Genomic DNA, 17,947 nt, shown 5'->3' with positions numbered 1-17,947 from the left:
GTCTGAAGTAGACGAGCAGGCAGGCCCGAGGTCTCTTTCACCATCTCAGGGAACCAGGGTTACAGTCGTAACCTGAGACATTCCCTTTCGAAATGGAAACAGTGTTAAAGTGTCACTTTGAAAGGGAACTTTTTGGACTCGAACGGATCCAGGAAATGCTGTCGCTGTCTATGGCAGTCTTGTTGAGCGATGTAAAGCTGGGCTCAGACTACATGAGTTTATAAACCTTAACGGATTGTGAAATTAGATTGCATCACGCAAATAAGGAGAATGTTCTGAGATTTTCTTCTTTTCTTCAAGGCAGTCGTTACCATATTTCGACCAGCCGTTCCTCCATTTCCATTGTCCATCGGACCTGTACAGCTGCTTGTTGTTTCACGGTTGCCATTTCAAAAGTTCTGTCACTTCCGTCTCCTTGTAGACTTGTCTCTCATTGGCTATTGTGGAAGTACTGACGTAATCATTGTCATAATCATCCAGATTTAAAATCCTAAATATCGAACATTGGAGGTTTAAGATTTGATTTGTAAACGCCTCACATTACCAGATATTCTGGGCCAAACATCCAAACCGAATGATGCCGATGGATGCGATTTTTAACCCGAATGTCGCGAGGGGTAAATAGGGCATAAATCGGATTGAGACTCCTGTAGTCTGAGCCCGGCTTAAGCATGCCTAGAGAGACCCAGCGTGCAAAAGAGCAACTAAATCAATGGTTTCAGCTTCAATATATATCCAAAAAGGATTGATGAGAGCACCGGGAGTTTATGTGAGCTGTAAAACGTAAATTAAATGTTAAAACAACACTTCACCTCAACGATGAGGTACAATCTCAGAAAATGTTGATGCTTCAATTAATCTCCATATGATGATCCTTCTAATGGACGCTGTTCTGGAACTAACAGGGCCTCATGATCCAGAGGAACTAAAACTACAGCAGGTCCAGGACGATAATTTACTGCAGAATTGTTGTAATACATTCTGCTAAAACGAGGGATAAACAGACAGATGGCTATGCAAAAGACAAAATCTCACACTAATAATACTGTAGACTTCCTCTCGCACTGAGAACATCATCTGTCTGTGCTGATAGACATCCAGCAGTCACACAAAATGTAATTCATAATCATTATTAGGCTATAATTACCAACTATCAGCCAGTTAATGGCAATCAAAATAAGCGCTGCATAACAGTATTTATATGAAATGGACTTTAATATCCTTGTGGATGTGACACTTTATCAGTCTGCTTCTCTCTGGTGGAGTGCAGGCCAGCGATAATAATAAACTGAATACATTAAGGCCACATTAGGCCCAGCTAATCTTTTCAAAAGTTCCTGAGAGTAAGTCATCAGACGGCATCGAAGCTCGGATCTCGCTGAGATCTCCACACAATCCAGATGAGAACGGTGTGATACTCTGTGATTCAGAACTCACTAATATGTTTTCCAAAAGAAAAGACATCATAAATTTGATTCTTATTCAAGCAAGAGTTTCTCATGCAGAACATGTCCAGGTCATATTTCACCACAAAATCCCCCCCAAAAAATATTAAGAATATTTTGGATGAAGAATTTTTTCTTTCATTTTAAAGAAAATTATACTCACTTACCCTGTAATATTCTCATTATCACAACGTGAAAGTCTTAAAGGACAATAATTCATTATTATACTAACCCTAACCTAACAGTCTACAAATACTCTAATGAAAGTAAATTGACATCTGGCTGCAAAGTTACTAATAGTTAGTACTATCAAAATAAAGTTTTTTACATTCACGTTGTGTCTGAATTACGTTTCTTCTGAATTGCTGAAACACTAAATCCCATTCTCTGAACCAAATTCTCAATAGCCTAAACCAATTTGTCGAATAAATCACTCTTTCTGTAAAACATTAAACAAGTTCAGGTAGTTAAAACACTGTTTGCAAATTTCATGCACCCTTTTTCTAAAACTCTAAACACATTATTCACTCACTAAAACACATTTCACAGTTGTCATCATTTACACACACATGACTCAAAATTGTTCACACTTATTTCTAATTATGTGACCAAACCAACTGTATAAAATACAAGTCAGTTCAGAGTCCCAAAATTGACTCAAAATGCTGCACTGAATGTTGAGACCAACAATGGATGGAAACAATATAAGAGGGAGAGAAGGAAGAGTATGTCAAGTCAAGTTAAGTCATTGTATTTTACAATACAGATTGTATCAAAGCAGCTTCACAGTGATAACATGAAAATAATACAACAAAGTTTGTTTCTAGAATAAAATTGTGTCAACGTCCACTCTAAGCATGGCAGATCAATAATATTGTTGAATATTAAATATCCCCCAAATAAGCAAGCCAAAAGCCAAGGCAACAGTGGCAAGGAACCAAAACTCCATCAGGTGACAGAATGGAGAAAAAAAACCTTGGGAGAAGCCAGGCTCAGTCGGGGGCCAGTTCTCCTCTGTCCAATGAGCGAACAGTGTATGATTATGATCCAGGCAGCATTACAGGTCAGAAGTCAGGCTGATGAGGCTGGCACTTCAGGGATGCGTCATGGATGGGTCCAGGTGCAGGTCCACCATCTGATCTGGATACGGCCGGGATCCAGCTGACTTCATGTTGAGCTGAGTATTTGTAAGAGGAGGAAGAGTATGTGTATAAGAGGTGGTGAACAATGAGGAAGAGGACGAGGAAGAGCAAGGTGTGGAGAATGTTGTCAAGGCTGGATCTGGCTTTAGGGTTTTTCTCTTTTCCTGCAGAGATGACATTGTCTGTGATGTGGACAAACTCCTCAGGCCGGACCCAACATGAAGACATGATGCTGAAGCAGAATAAAATCTCTCTCACTGATCTTGATTTTGCAGTTGCACAAATCTTCTGAGTGACTGTAACATGCATTTCATTTAGAGTTTTTTAAAGCCTTTTTGGCTTTTGCAGTTGGGTCACTGTATTTTCACAGTATGCAGGGGGGGGGGGGGGGGTCCCAGGAATCCATTGTACAAAACAGATCATCTGACCTTTGACCTATTTAGGCCTATACTACAGTAAAGCAGTGATTGGTTAGTGATCAGTTAAGCAATTAGTGTTTGCACATGTGAGGAGTGTGTCTGTGTGACCTGGTGAATAAGTGCAGCATTTTGATTGGTTGTGTTTGGAAAAAGAAAGCAAGTCACTTCCTGATAGATTTTTGTGTTTTAGGTAGAGAATTGTGTGTAGTGTTTTGAAAAAAGTGTTTAATGCAATTGAAAACTGAGTCAAAGGCTGAGAAATAGCTTATGGTTTTGGAGATTTGGTATGTAGTTTTGCACTTTGAGTGAGAGGTTTCAAAAATCGTGTGACATGAAAAGATTTTGTGTGTAAGCAGTTGGAAAAAACTGTAACTTCGGTTAAACAGGCGTATGATAATTTGGGAAATGTGTAAGCTAAATGTATATTTTTATAATAAACTGTCTCTATCTATCTATCTATCTATCATAATAATAATAATAATAATAATAATGTATGATTTGCAAAAATGAAAACTGCTGCTTCTGTGTAGATGAGAGAATCAAAGTGTATGCACGTTGTGCACACGCTACATTGATTATGGCCAAGCATGTGCCCTTAAAATAGCATATAATAACATGCGCAACGCGCAACTGACTTTAAACCAAGCGGCAACCTCCCCGTCTCTCTCTTGAAACCAACACGGAAGTGAGTTAAACTGCAATTCATTGACTGGCCGCTTGGGCTGGCTGCAGAAGTGAGTCAAATCTGTATCTCCCTCATGTTAAAATTACCAACTTTACAGCAGAAAAAAAAACATGTTTACAGCCTGGATCTCTATGTGGCTTTGGTCTATACAGCTAATTTTGCCCTTCATAACAACTGTGAGGGGGGTGAATTTTTTTATAACTCATCCGTTTAGTTGATTAATATTTAAAGTTCTGCATAATTAAGGGTGTGGCCACTTGAGTGGCAGATGGATTCCCGCTGATGTCATTGCTAGCTGTTTGTCTGCTGTTGTTACTAGCCGTCACTTCACCTCAGCAAATTTTAGCTGCTGAACTTGCCATCTCTGCAGTGTTTTGTGCTTTTTTCCGGGATTATTTCATACAATTACAACACCCATTACGTCGCCCACGGCTTAGGATTCCGTCGTTGTCGTCGAGTATCGTTCGAGAGAACAACCAGCGCTGTATTTCAGTTGTTTTCCTCTGTGAACATGCATTAATGGATGTCTGACAATTTCGTTGCTTTTTGGAGTTTTCAGATTTAAAAACGTCAATAAAGGCTCGTTCGTTCTGCTCTCACGGAACAGATAGATTATAAGTAGGCTACCGTCAGATGAAATCCTGCAGGTGTCGGCGCTTTCTCTGTCCATGCAATAAATGCACATCCATGAATGAGCGCGGATTTTCTAGCGCATTTACTTGAACTTCATAGGCAATATATCTATGGTTTAACCCATTTGAGAGGCGGCCAAAATCAGAATTTAAAATGGACTGAATAAGCTCTCTACGAACTTGACGAGCGATTCCGCACTGACGGACCATAGACTATAAAAAGAGAGTGACTGACATGTAACGTTAAGCACATAAATCACTGTCACACACACACTCTCAGAGTAATATTAAGTTACTGCATAATACATTTTCAACTAGCAGAATAGTACAGAATCATATCAAGGCTCCTCAGCTCCACTCACGCCCCGCCTCTTTGCCTATTTTCTGTTATCCAGGAGTGACGCAAGGCCAAGATGGCGACGGTCGGCTCCGCCCACTTTAGGCTTCAAAAATGCTCTTCAGAAACCTACGGGTGACGTCACGGACACTACGTCCATATTTTTTTTACAGTCTATGCTTTAAACTAGGTTTTTTCGGTCAGTGGCGGAATTGTTTTCTAAACCTGCAAAATAGCATGAGGGAACGTTTGCGCCGGAACACGCCTCCTCTTTGCGCTGAACCGCCCCCGGGAGCGCAAGTGTATTTCTTAGTTAACCGACGTGCGTCGGTGGAGGGAAAAGTCCGCTGTGCGCGGGTGCAAAATAGGAATGATACATGCGTCAGTGTACAAATTCAATTGCGCTGGGTGCAAGATAGGGCCCGCTGTGTGTATAATCTGAAAGCATTATTTGATTTTGAGTACAGATAAAATGGTTTAGAGGCAATTGTTTGATTTTGCCAGAAGAGGTTCTCTAAATGTGGTTTGAAGATTTGGTTTTGTGTTTAAGGTTTTGAGAAAGTGTGTGATGGTTTCAAGAAATGTTTTTTAGTAGTTCAGAAAAACTGTAAAACAAAATCTAAATTAATTGCTTTAATAATTCACCTCTATACACACCATATATAAACCGTGATTCCCTTCACCTCATCTACGACAAGCTCTACAGACCCTACCTGTACTACCCTGAGAAACTTAGTCTTGTCTTCCGTCAGTCTTCCATTAGTCTTCATCACCTGGACAGAGAAACACTGTATCACCAGCCAGCTAAGTTTACATCAGATCATCATTTGCCAGTTGACTCACCTGTGTCGCCTCCCTGCTATACCTTTTCATCACTCCTGCAATAAAGCTTTATATTTACCACTTACCTCATCTGTCCTCCTCTGTTTATGACATACATATATATGCAAGAAAACCATTTAATTAAAATAATTTAGTTTAGTATATTTTTATTACATTTTTCATGTCCTTTTATGTATTTTTATAGTATAATGAGTTTATTTACAGTCAGCCAGTCATTATTAAAAATTATTTATTTTTATTTTTATTTTTTTATATATTTTAAGACGATGTCGTAGTATATCTTTTTGAATTCCTCCCAACATTTTTGCTTCATTTTGCAGGTTTCAAGCTGTAATTAGGAGTCAGATGCCATCCAACCCCCAGGGCACATGCGCTCTGGATCATGTTGAGAAAAACTGCTAAGCTGGTCTGCTTTCCACTGCCCTAAAACTGACAAATATCCCTTCCATATCCTGTTCCCGTCATTCAGGGCACAAGCCACATCTGTACGGTGGGATTGGTTACGCTATAGTGTCACTGACAGCGAACGAGACAGCTGCTAGCAAACCAGTAAATGAGATGACAAGTGTTGATGAGATGAGGGCTGACAGATCAGAGTCCACACACAGGACGACTGAATGAGGACAGGATAGAAGACTGTGAGAGACACTGCTGCTTAAAGGACAGAAATCACAGAGCTGAAGTTAGAGAGGACATGTGTCAGCACATTTAAATGTATGTGTGCACTAACACTTAAAAACTAATACTTATACTTACATAAAATAAGATGGGAGGTGACGATGGCTTAGTAACGCGAGACCTCACAAGACCCGGTGCGTGACCTAAGATGGCGGCTCCTGTCTGCTAGACTGTAAACAACTTCAAAATTAATAATTTAAAGATCTATTTATTTTTTTCCTCGCTCTCGCTTTTTTTCCCCAACTTTCATTTTCGCATTTTCTCCCGATTCAAAACTGGACTATAACATCATTCGACGCGCACCACAACAGATTCTGCAGCACCATGAACAGGGATAAACCAGACCAAAACAAAAAAAGTAAAGGTAACAACAAGAGACCTCATCCCGATTCACATACCAGTCCAATCATAACACCATCCACATCACCGAAACCGCCATGCTTCTCTGGGGTAAGCGACGTTCTACTCTCAATTGAAAATAAACTTTCTGGACTTGATACCAGGATCACATTAATTGAAGTCATACGCAAGGAACTCCAGGAACTGCGGCACAGCTTAGAATTCAGTCAGGAACTAATAGACACTCTCAATAAAGAAAATAACTTTTTAAAGGACTCAGTTCACACACTTACCACTCAACTCACTTCCGTTGCCGCAGAAAACAAAACCATGAAAGAAAACATTTTGGATTTGCAAACGTGCAGCATGAGGGACCATTTAGTTTTCACAGTCATCCCGGAACAAACTTCCAGACGACCCCGAAAAATCAGTCAAGGACTTTCTGATAAAACCACTCAAATTGCCAGCCGAAACTGTACAGACCATCACTTTTTACCGTGTGCACCGTATCAGATCTCAAACCAATAACAATCGACCACGACTGATCATCGCAAAATTCGAACACTACAAACACAAAGAACTGGTTCAGAAGCAACGCAGGCAACTTAAAGGCACAGTCTATAGAATCAACGATTCTTGAACGACAAAAACAACTTTTCCCAAACCAAAAACAGAAAATAAATGAAGGAAATAAGGTAATCATAACAGTGGATAAACTATATATAGATGGACAGTTGTATCGCGATAAGGACATTACCCCATGGCTTTCTGAACACTTCTCTTCCATCCTAGAGTCAATAACTTCCATTATCACATGTAACTAAACTCTCTCTCTTTCTTCCTTCTCCCTTTTTTTCTCTCTCTTAGATGTGCTCTTATTTTAGCACCTAGGTCTCGTGCACCTCCTCCCCATGTTCCACCCTATGTATGTACAGTATTTAAGTTTTTTTTTGTTGTTGTTGTTTTTCTGCTGTATGGATTGAGTCATGTGTGTATTTGTATTTATGTTAATCTCCCAACAACATTGCTTTATGCACACACACATATGCACTGCCATACCTGCTCAAACTCATACACTCACACTTACACATATACAGTACTAACAGGCCCACACATTAATATACGTTTATGTTTAATTTTCACTAAAACATGTCATCTATTACTATTGTAACCTGGAATGTTCGTGGATTTGGTTCTCAGACAAAGAAGATCAAAGTTTTGAATCATCTAAATAATTTTCAATGCCTTCTACAAGAAACACATCTATCAGAATCAGATCATAACAAAATTAAATAATCAAAGTACAATCATTTATTCTCGGCTCACTACAACACAAAACAAAGAGGAGTATGTATTTTAATTAAAAACAAAAACAAATATGTTCATAACACCACTGTTATAGACCCCGAAGGATGATTCATTATCATAAACATTTCTATAAATAATAGCCCAATTACAATTGGCAATCTTTATGGCCCAAACACAGATGACCCATCTTTTTTCCAGACATTTTTTTCCTCCATTTCAAACCTTTTTAACTGTCCAGTCATAATAGCAGGTGATTTCAACACAGTTCTAGACCCAACAATAGATAGATCTAACAGTTCAGGCAATAAATGCATTTGCAATCTACAGAAACCATAAAACAGTTCATGAATGATTTTGGTCTTGGCGATAGCTGGCGTCTACAGCAGCCAAATGTTAAAGAATACAATTTTTTCTCTCCAGTCCACTCATATTCCTGCATTGATTTCTTTCTCACCAGTAATTCTATCATATCGAATATTTCTGAATCAAAGATCCATCCAATAGTCATTAGTGATCATGCCCCGGTAACATTAAAATGGAATAGATCCAGTCCACATGAACCATCCATTACCAGATGGCGATTTAACACATCTCTTCTAAAAGACCCTGAATTTGACAGTTACTTTAAAAGAGAGTGGGCATGCTATCTAGAGATGAATGACACCCCAGAATCATCCCCATCTCTTCTGTGGGATGCAGGAAAAGTAGCACTAAGAGGGGAAATTATTTCAGTCTCCGTTTACAAAAAAAAAAAAAAAAAAAAAAAGAAAGAAAGAAAAAAAAAAAGAAAGAAAAGGAACAAGAACAAAAAATCAAACAACTAAAATACATGAACATAAATAACCCAACAGAAGAAACACAGGATCAATCAAGAAAATATAAATTTAAATTAAATGAATTAATCAATAAACATACCCAATTCCTAATACATAGGCTAAGACAATAATAAAACAATGCCAGTTATTACGGACACAGCAGGGTAGACACACCAACTCACCGGAAGAAATAAACCAAATCTTTTTTTTTTTATTATTACAGTAAATTATTTTCCCTCAGAAAAAAGACCCAAATCAGAAAGACATCAATGAAAGCTTTAGCATGAGTTCTGCCGGGAAGACTCAATTGTTACGTCACTTTACCTTCTCATCTATCCAATCACATTCTAATACTCGTGGTATAAAAGATTGGTACACGTTTGAGTTCGCAGATGCTGACGCTTCCATTCACCTCCATCCTCCCCACCACCACCACCAGGATGGTCCCTTCCTATACCTCACAGGGGGTCGGCTGCGCCCCTGCCTTTGTCTTCAGGCAGGATATGCAGAGTCCGGACCTTCAGATTGCAAGCTACGGACGGGACCTACGCCAAATAACTTTATTGCTTGCTGGGCTGTTAATAAATGTATAATTGTCACAGTATATTCTCCCAAGTCTTTCTGGTAGAAATTCATTTCTCAACAGTATTAATCTGCCTCAACTCAGTAAACTTCAGATAAATACACTTGAATCCCCCATAACAGAACATGAACTTTTTAATGCCTTAAAACTCATGCCGAACAATAAAGCACCAGGTCCTGATGGATTCCCTGCTGAGTTCTACAGACAACTTTGGTCCATTTTATCACCCCTCTTCATCCGAATGATAAATGAATCAAAACAAAAATCGAAACTACCAGATAACATGAATACTGCCACAATTTCACTCCTTCTCAAACCCAATAAAGACCCAACATTACCGTCAAGCTATCGTCCGATCTCCTTAATCAATGTAGACATTAAAACCATCACCAAAGCACTAGCCCATAGAATAGAAAGTCACACCATCTATAATCCATCCAGATCAAACCGGTTTCATTAAAGGTAGACTCGCTTCCACTAACACACGCAGACTTTTTAACTTAATGTATTACTCATCAATTCAAAAAGCCAACACCATCATAGCTACTCTCGATGCAGATAAAGCCTTTGATAGAGTAAACTGGAAATTCCTGTTTTCCACATTCATTCATTAACTGGATCAAAATTCTGTATACTTCACTTTCAGCCAGTCACCACAAATGGACTAACATCACGTAGCTTCACACTGCACCGGGGGACTACACAAGGATACCCACTCTCCCCTTCACTATTCACCATTTTCATCTAACCATTAGCAGCAGCTATTCGTCAAAACAGCCACATTAAAGGAATTCAAACACCAAATATACACCATAAAATTAGTCTTTACGCTGATGATATACTACTGTATTTGCAAGACCCCTCATCATCATTACAAGAAACTATAAAACTCATTGATTCATTCTCAAATATTTAATATTTTAAATATAACAGTAAATCTGTTATCCTTTCATTACATTCCAGGATGTGACATCCCAGACACTACCTATCCCTCTGTGCACCAATTACATCACATACAGTATTTAGGTATTCACATTTCCCCCAAGCTGTCAGATCTGTTTGTACTCAACTTTACTCCATTACTTAAAACAATAGATGATGATCTTCAACGCTGGATGAACTTACCACTATCCATTATGGGCAGAATATCAATAATTAAAATGACTATACTCCCTAAATTAAACTATTTATTTACAATGATACCTTCACAACCCACCCTCACCTGGTTTAAATCGCTAGATTCAATCACTATCAAATTCTACTGGAAAAATAAGACCCCAATAATTAAATTGACTTCCCTAAAGAAACCAAAAACACTAGGAGGACTGGAAGCATCACATTTCTACCAGTACTTTCTGTCCAATCAGCTCCAAAATATATACAAATGGATTCACCCTAACCCATCAAAAAACACTTGGCTAGATGTTGAACAAACAATTTGTAAGGACAGAATTACCATTCTATAGTCAGACAATCAAAAAACACCTCTGTTTTAAAACGCCAACAATAGCAACAACTCTGACAGCCTGGTGGAAATTCCATCAAATCACAAATACTCCTCTTGCACCATCTAAACACCCATATCCATTACTCCTGATGCCACTTTCTGGGCACAAATATGCAAAAATATCTACTTCATGACGAAAAATGCCAACCTGCAACTCAAAGTACTTCATAGATTTCACCTAAAGGCGCTTTTCCACTACACAGTACCAGCTCGCCTCGGCTTGGCTTGGCTCGACTCGACTCGCCTTTGTTTGGTTTTCCACTGTGTAAAAGTTGTACCTGTACCCGCTTCCAGGTACTTTTTTTCGTACCACCTCCGGCGAGGTTCTGAGCGAGCTGAGGCGATACTAAAATGTGACGTGAAAACACGACAGACTGCTGATTGGTCTTCTTCTTCTTCTTCTTTTTCATTTTATTGGCAACCGCACTTTACAGTGCATTACTGCCATCATCTGGTAGCTTGGAGCTCGGACCAGAAACATTCCTAGCTCTTAATATTTCTAAGCACCCCCCCAAAAAAAACCACCCACTGGCGCTGCGTGTTCAGCTCCTCCAGCTTCCACCCCATTTCCCTTTAACTCCCGCTTCCCATCCGTACTGCTGATTGGTCAGAGAGAATTGTCACTATTCACTGCGTCATCATTGCACGCGCCAGACGGAGTATCCTGAATAAAAACAGCAAAAACAAAAACAAAAACATCCAAAAACAGCATACACTCGATTTCCTCCATAGTCCTGTGTGTGTGGGTAGCGGGTGTGTCTCGCGCGTCTCGCGTATAAGATTAAGTCACGGCAGTTTCCTGCGGCGTCGCTATGACGACCAGGTACTATTGTGGAGGTACTATCTGCAATGGAAAACGGAACGAAAAACGAGGCGAGTCGAGCATAGACTGTAAAAAATATGGACAAAGCGTCTGTGACGTCACCCATAGACTTTCTGAAGAACGGGTTTGAAGCCGTTTATGGGGGGTATGGGCGGCGCCATCTTGGAAAATCTTGGGAAATCCTAACCCCGCCCACCTTCTAACGCAGCGCGCGTCACTCAGCTCGCTCTGCTACTTCGGTTATCTCTGAGTATATTTTAGGCAACGAAATATGTTATAAAACACCATACTAACTCTTTTCGTTTTCATTTAAAGAAATCTTAAACATTATAGCCACACAAATGTGGTTCAGGCAACGCATATTGATTATATTCAACTGCACATAACGTTTGCCTATTTATGAAAAAACAATATAAAACACAAACCTGCCTCTTTTCATTTTAAATATAATATAAAAATATTAAACATTTTATGGTCCAGGCAATATGTGGATTTGTACTAAACAACAGATTTTGCAGTAAACAACATTACAGATCATCTTCGTTGTATTAAAATGACAAAACTCAACCCAGTCTCTTTTTGTTAAATTTCAGTTTTATCAATATTAGCCATTATAAAAGTATAAGTAAAAGGTATAAGAAGCTATACAAATAAAGCAAACAATTCAGTCAAACATACAAAGTCAGCGCTCTAGTCTAACCATACATCGGTAAAGTTAAATAGCTTATAAAGTTATGAAACTTCCCCTCAGCCAAAACGATTGCCCAGGGAAAAAATTATAGATTCACGAGACCAAAAAAACGAATTATATCTCATGTTTAACCACTACAGAGACTCCAGAGTCCGCGGCATTAGCGGCAAACCTCAGAACCACTAGCCGATGAAAGGCTGCTCCAGGCGGGGTACGTGAACGCCGAGCGCCCGGTCATCGCTGGATCAACTGGATAAAATTTTCATAAATCTTTAAATAAACCACAGATTTGAGCTTTAAACAACTACATTCTCGCCTGAAAAACTCTTAAAACTACATTTCATGATACAGAAACAGTAGTATTATATGTCAACTGTATTAAAAAATGGCGCTTCTTATGTTGTCATTCTCCGTGGCGCTGCCTTGTCAGCTGTCAATCAAGCTGTCAATCAAAGTTAACCACGCCCTTATTGTCATACATTTTAAATCTAAATACGATCTAAACTAACGAGTTAGAAAAAAATTCACCCCCCTCACAGTTGTCAGGCACTCGGAAGCTATCGAAAAATACAATAAAAGTCCATGGGACCAACCTGTAAAAACATGAATTTATGCTGTGAAAACGGACATTTTAACATGGGGGCTATGGACATTTGCTCCCTTTTGGGACCTCCCTCTAGCGGATTTTCGATGTATTGCAGTTTTTCGCACTTCCGGGTAGGCTTCATTTTTCAGATCAGAATGTTGCCGCTTGGAGTCGAGTCGCAGTGAGCTGGTACTGGTAATGGAAAAGCGCCATAACTGGACAAAAATTATTTAAAATGGGATTTACTTCTGAAACCTGCTCTCATTGTACACAAAATACCCCGGATGTTCACGCCATTTGGTATTGCACCTCAATTAAAAGATTTTAGGAAAACGTTACTGACTCAATATCCAACCTTATGGGATGTCACATCCCAGTGGCTCCTTCCCTCTGTATATTAGGTGACATATCCATAATTAATTTAAACAATTAAAACAACCTAATAGGGAAGAGGCAACAACACTAGTTAATATCAAACCTAAATAAATACTTGTAAAATATTAATTGTTTGGGGTAAGGGGAGGGAAATATAAGTTTCCTCTCTCTCTTTCTTTATATGTGTGTGTGCATGCATGTAGGCTATATATATTAGGGCTGGGGGAATTAACGCGTTAATCTTTGCGATTAATTTGAGATGTTTAACGCGTAAAAAAAAAATAACGCATTTAATGCAGCACTTTTTTTTTGCCTCGTTTTAATGATTTCCTGTTGCGGCTGCTATTGAAATGCCGAAAATATGGGGATCGGGTTTCATTCTCGCGCAGCTTTCATGAGAGCGGGTCTTTTCCCCTCCGTGTGCGCGGCCGCACTCTCCGTTCCGTGTGTGTGTGCGTGCGCGTGCGTGTGCGCGTGCGCGTGCGTGTGTGTGTGTGTGACTGTGTGTGTGTGTCGGCGCGCTGCGCTCTCTGCTCAATGTTCGACTCCGTGTTTGCGCTGCATGTTCTGCTCTGTCGTTCACGGACCAAACGCTCCAATCATGCACCGATCACGCACTGGAAAAGCAAAGTCCGCTCAAATAAGGTGAACTTTCTCTGTAGACTTCTGTTTGCTGAGCTGGTATAGTATTGCTGGGCAACAATGTTAAAGGGATAGTTCACCCAAAAATGAAAATTCTGTCATTTACTCTCGCTCAAGTTGTTCCAAACCTGTATGATTTCCTTTCTTCTGCTAAACACAAAAGAAGATATTTTAAAGAAGGTTGGTAATTAAACAGTTGCTGGTCCCCATTGACTTCCATAGTATTTTTTTTTTCCTACTATGGAAGTCAATGGGCTCCATCAGTCGTTTGGTTACCGACTTTCTTCAAAATATCTTCTTTTGTGTTCAGCAGAATAAAGAAAGTCATACAGGTTTGGAACAACTTGAAAATTCTTGAGGAATTTTTATTTTTGGGTGAACTATTCCTTTAAAATTACCTGCTCTGATCACATGCTCTCTGGTAATAATAGCTTTTTTAGGACTATAGTTTATTTTTATAATTAGTAAAAGAAAAAATTGAAAAAAAAAATCTTAAATTGATTATGTTGATTGATTATTGAAAAAGAATAATACATTGATATATTGATGTTTAATATTATTTTAATATAGGGCTATTTTCTGTTCCTTTTTTTCCGGTGATTCTAAGTTTAATTATTGATGATTACAAGCTTGGAGGAAATGCAATTAATTGCAATTAATTACAGCAAATTGTGCAATTAATTCGTTATTTTTTTTTAATCGATTCCCAGCCCTAATATATATATATATATATATATATATATATACACTGCTTCTGGACCCAAGTTGGCCGTGGCATCCCAGTCCCTGTCCTATGCAGTTGGCATTAGTTCTGGGTGAGTGTTGGGCCTGGGGCCTTGGGATTGTGCCTTTCTGCCATCTGCCTATATTCTTTCGCCCTGGATTTCTTGCCTCTGGCTGGTTCAGCACTACATCTCTTGCTTTTTTAATGCATCACATAATAGATGAGATACATACACATTAATTGGGAGCTTAAACAAGGGGTAAGAAAATAATAATAATAACAATAATAATAATAGTAATAATAATAAAAAAAAAGAAAGAAAATTAAATCACATACGCAGGATAAGTGTGGCATGGGCGTGGTGACCTGGGCTTTGCACGGAGCTCGTTCCACGCTGCATGTCTCACTTTTTATTGCAACACACTAGCTGACATACATATACTGTACGTCCATCACGGTAAAAAAAAAAAACAAGAAAAAAAAAAACACAGCAAACAAACAGGCCCTGGGCCTTGGGCCCCCACAGCTCCTCTTCTTGGTGGCCCATTGTTGTGTGGCGTGGTCAGGGGTCTAACTTATGCCATGGCCAAGGAGGGATCAGATGCAGCCTTTTCTTGATTGCTTAAACACTATAACCAGGCTTTTGAAGTAAAGTTTCAAAACCATAATGCCATTTATCAAAAATCACCGCCATATCCCTAAACTATAAACACTATTCCCCTATTTTGCGGAGGAGGAGGAGGAGTAGATGGGAGTGAAGGAAGAGGTGAAGGAAGAGGAAAAGAAGGAGGTGGAGGAGGAGGATGAGCAGTAGGGAGTGGAGGAAGAGGTGAAGGAAGAGGATGAGGCCAAAGAGACAAGCAGTGCCCCTCTAGTTGCCCATGTCTTTGTCCATGGTATGAATATGAGGGAGGCAGGGCAACAAGTCGCTTCACCGTCGCCTCGATCATAAGAACCTTCAGGGAGAAAAACAGGTACAGTAGATGTCCTTCAGACTGCTCTCTACTGTAACTTTTGAGTGCAGTATACTGTGCTGTTACAACACATACTGGTACTGTAGCTGTTGCCCTACACTACTGTAATGAAATGCATCAAATTGCCTCACATACAGATTCAGATTTCACCCGTCACCTGCCCTTCGTCTGAATAGAACCATCATCTGCAAATAGACACATTAGTTTACAGCAAGCTAAGTCATCCTTCATCTGTTCTTCATCCATCATACCACCATCTGCATTCCTGTTCAGTTCCGTGTATCTGTCCAATAAACTCTGTGTTTGAACTCTTACCTGTCTGTATCCTTCTGTTCTGTGACAATTATCATGTCTTCCTCATCCTCCACTTATTATTTTTACTATTATTATTATCATCATCACTATTATTACTGTCATCAATTTATTTATTATTATTTATTAATTTTTATTACGTCTTACATCTGTAAGACGTTCCTCTGTTAAGATGCTTCCACTCACACACCCAGTTACACTTGCGCGCACACACACACACATGGTGACCATGTTGGTTATGTATGTTTTGTTGGCCTTGGTGTTTTTTACCTGTAAGTATTTGATTGCATAATAATAATAATAATAAAGAATACTCTGTATTCCCATGCTTTTTGGAGGTTTACCACTGTCATGTGTTTTTTTTTTTTTTTTTACATACCCTAGTATAGCCTTGGGGTACCATGCAAATATGAATATGGTAATCTTTCAGTATATGGCTGTGTATAAATCAGTGCTTTGCAAACCAGATTTCACATTGAATGTGGTACTTTGGGCCTGAGGTGGAAAAATGATTTAACAGGTCAAATTTTAACAAGTATTTTTCAAATAAAATGTAATAATAATAGATAAATGGGATAGTTGGCATGAAATGCTGTTTCAGCAATATCCTGCTGTGTGGCATGCTGTAATTCATGTAAAACTTTTTTTTTTCTTCAATTCTATAAATATTATATGTGGTGTTTTATGAGCTCCTCTTAAGTTAAAGTATAAATGGAATATTTGTACTTTTAAAAGTTACACTGCAGGACTATTAAAATGAACCTATAGTGAAGACAAAAAGGTGATGGTGAAAAATTAAATGGTGCCAAGTTACAGTACAGGACCGAAGAGAATGTGTGCAGAAGTTTTTCTTAATAATGTATGTAAATATATTTAAAAACTGATTTAGAATAAATAAAGTTCATGTTATATTTCAACATTTTCCAGATTTTTTTAGGCCCAGGTGGCACAGTTTCCTCACACTGACCCTCGGACGAGTGCCATTTGGGACAAGTAAACAGTGAGAAAAGAAATGCAGCGATCACAAAGAAATCTGTCACGCTTGTGCTTCGGTCCTCAAGGAACCGTATTACTTTCAAGATGTTCTAACATTATAAAATTGCAAAGAAAGTCACATCATCAATTTTTATTTTATTTTACAGGGTCAAGTGGGTTCTTCTGATTTTGTAGTATTTAATGCTTTTACAGAGTGTGTGTTCTGATGAAACGTCAAAACTCCAGGGAGTAAAAAGCAATTATTTCAAGACTGAATAAGACATCAAATGCAAATCTCATATGAAAAGACAGCGCTAAATGCTGCCTGCAAGACTCACTTATGATTTCTGAATTGCAATATTCTTTATCATTGAAGCTTAACTCAATGAAGCTTGACAAATTTGTCATATACGTCAGATAGTACAAAACACACACCATGTTCCAGAGTCATTAAAGTAATAACTTGAGGGAAAAGGGCCACATGTGTCCCACACAGCAGCTTGAAATGAATGAATGTGTCTTCTGTGTCTGTTAGCTTTACGGATGGGGTTGTGATGTTTCAGCTGATTGATTTCTGCCGCCGGCTGTGTAGTCATCCTGTCCGTTTGCATGATAGACAGCGTCATCGGCTCCTGACAGCCCAGTCGGGGCTTGTGCTGCGTTTCCCCCTTCGCCACGCTTCTCGCACAACCTTTTACCAAACTTGTAAACAACTTGCTGCTGCGGGACACGGTTTTGTCAGGTTGTTTTAAATCAAGGATCTGCCCTGAAGTTAAAAGACACTGCATTGAAAGTGTGAATCTGTTCATTTGGATATATTCAGAAGTTCATCAGCATCAAACGCTGTTAGCATGTTTTCATTGAGTAATTAGTCATGTTTATTCATTCTATGATGCTGATACCTTTTCCAGTTTGAGAAGGTGAATTATGTCTGGCAATTGTGCTATCTCAATCTAAATGAATAATTAAATATAGTTAGAAAAGAACTGTGTTGAGTAATTTGACCATATAAGTCAGTATAAGTCTGCATACAGTATATAATTATATTGCGATGGCACAATGCAGTCATAATATATTTCATCAGATACACTGGGCATGAACAAATTATTTAA

Source organism: Leuciscus leuciscus, assembly GCF_965113295.1.
Source record: "Leuciscus leuciscus genome assembly, chromosome: 17".
NCBI classification, from domain to species: domain Eukaryota; kingdom Metazoa; phylum Chordata; class Actinopteri; order Cypriniformes; family Leuciscidae; genus Leuciscus; species Leuciscus leuciscus.
The sequence above is the reverse complement of the archived record's forward strand: the minus strand, read 5'-3'. Positions refer to the sequence as shown.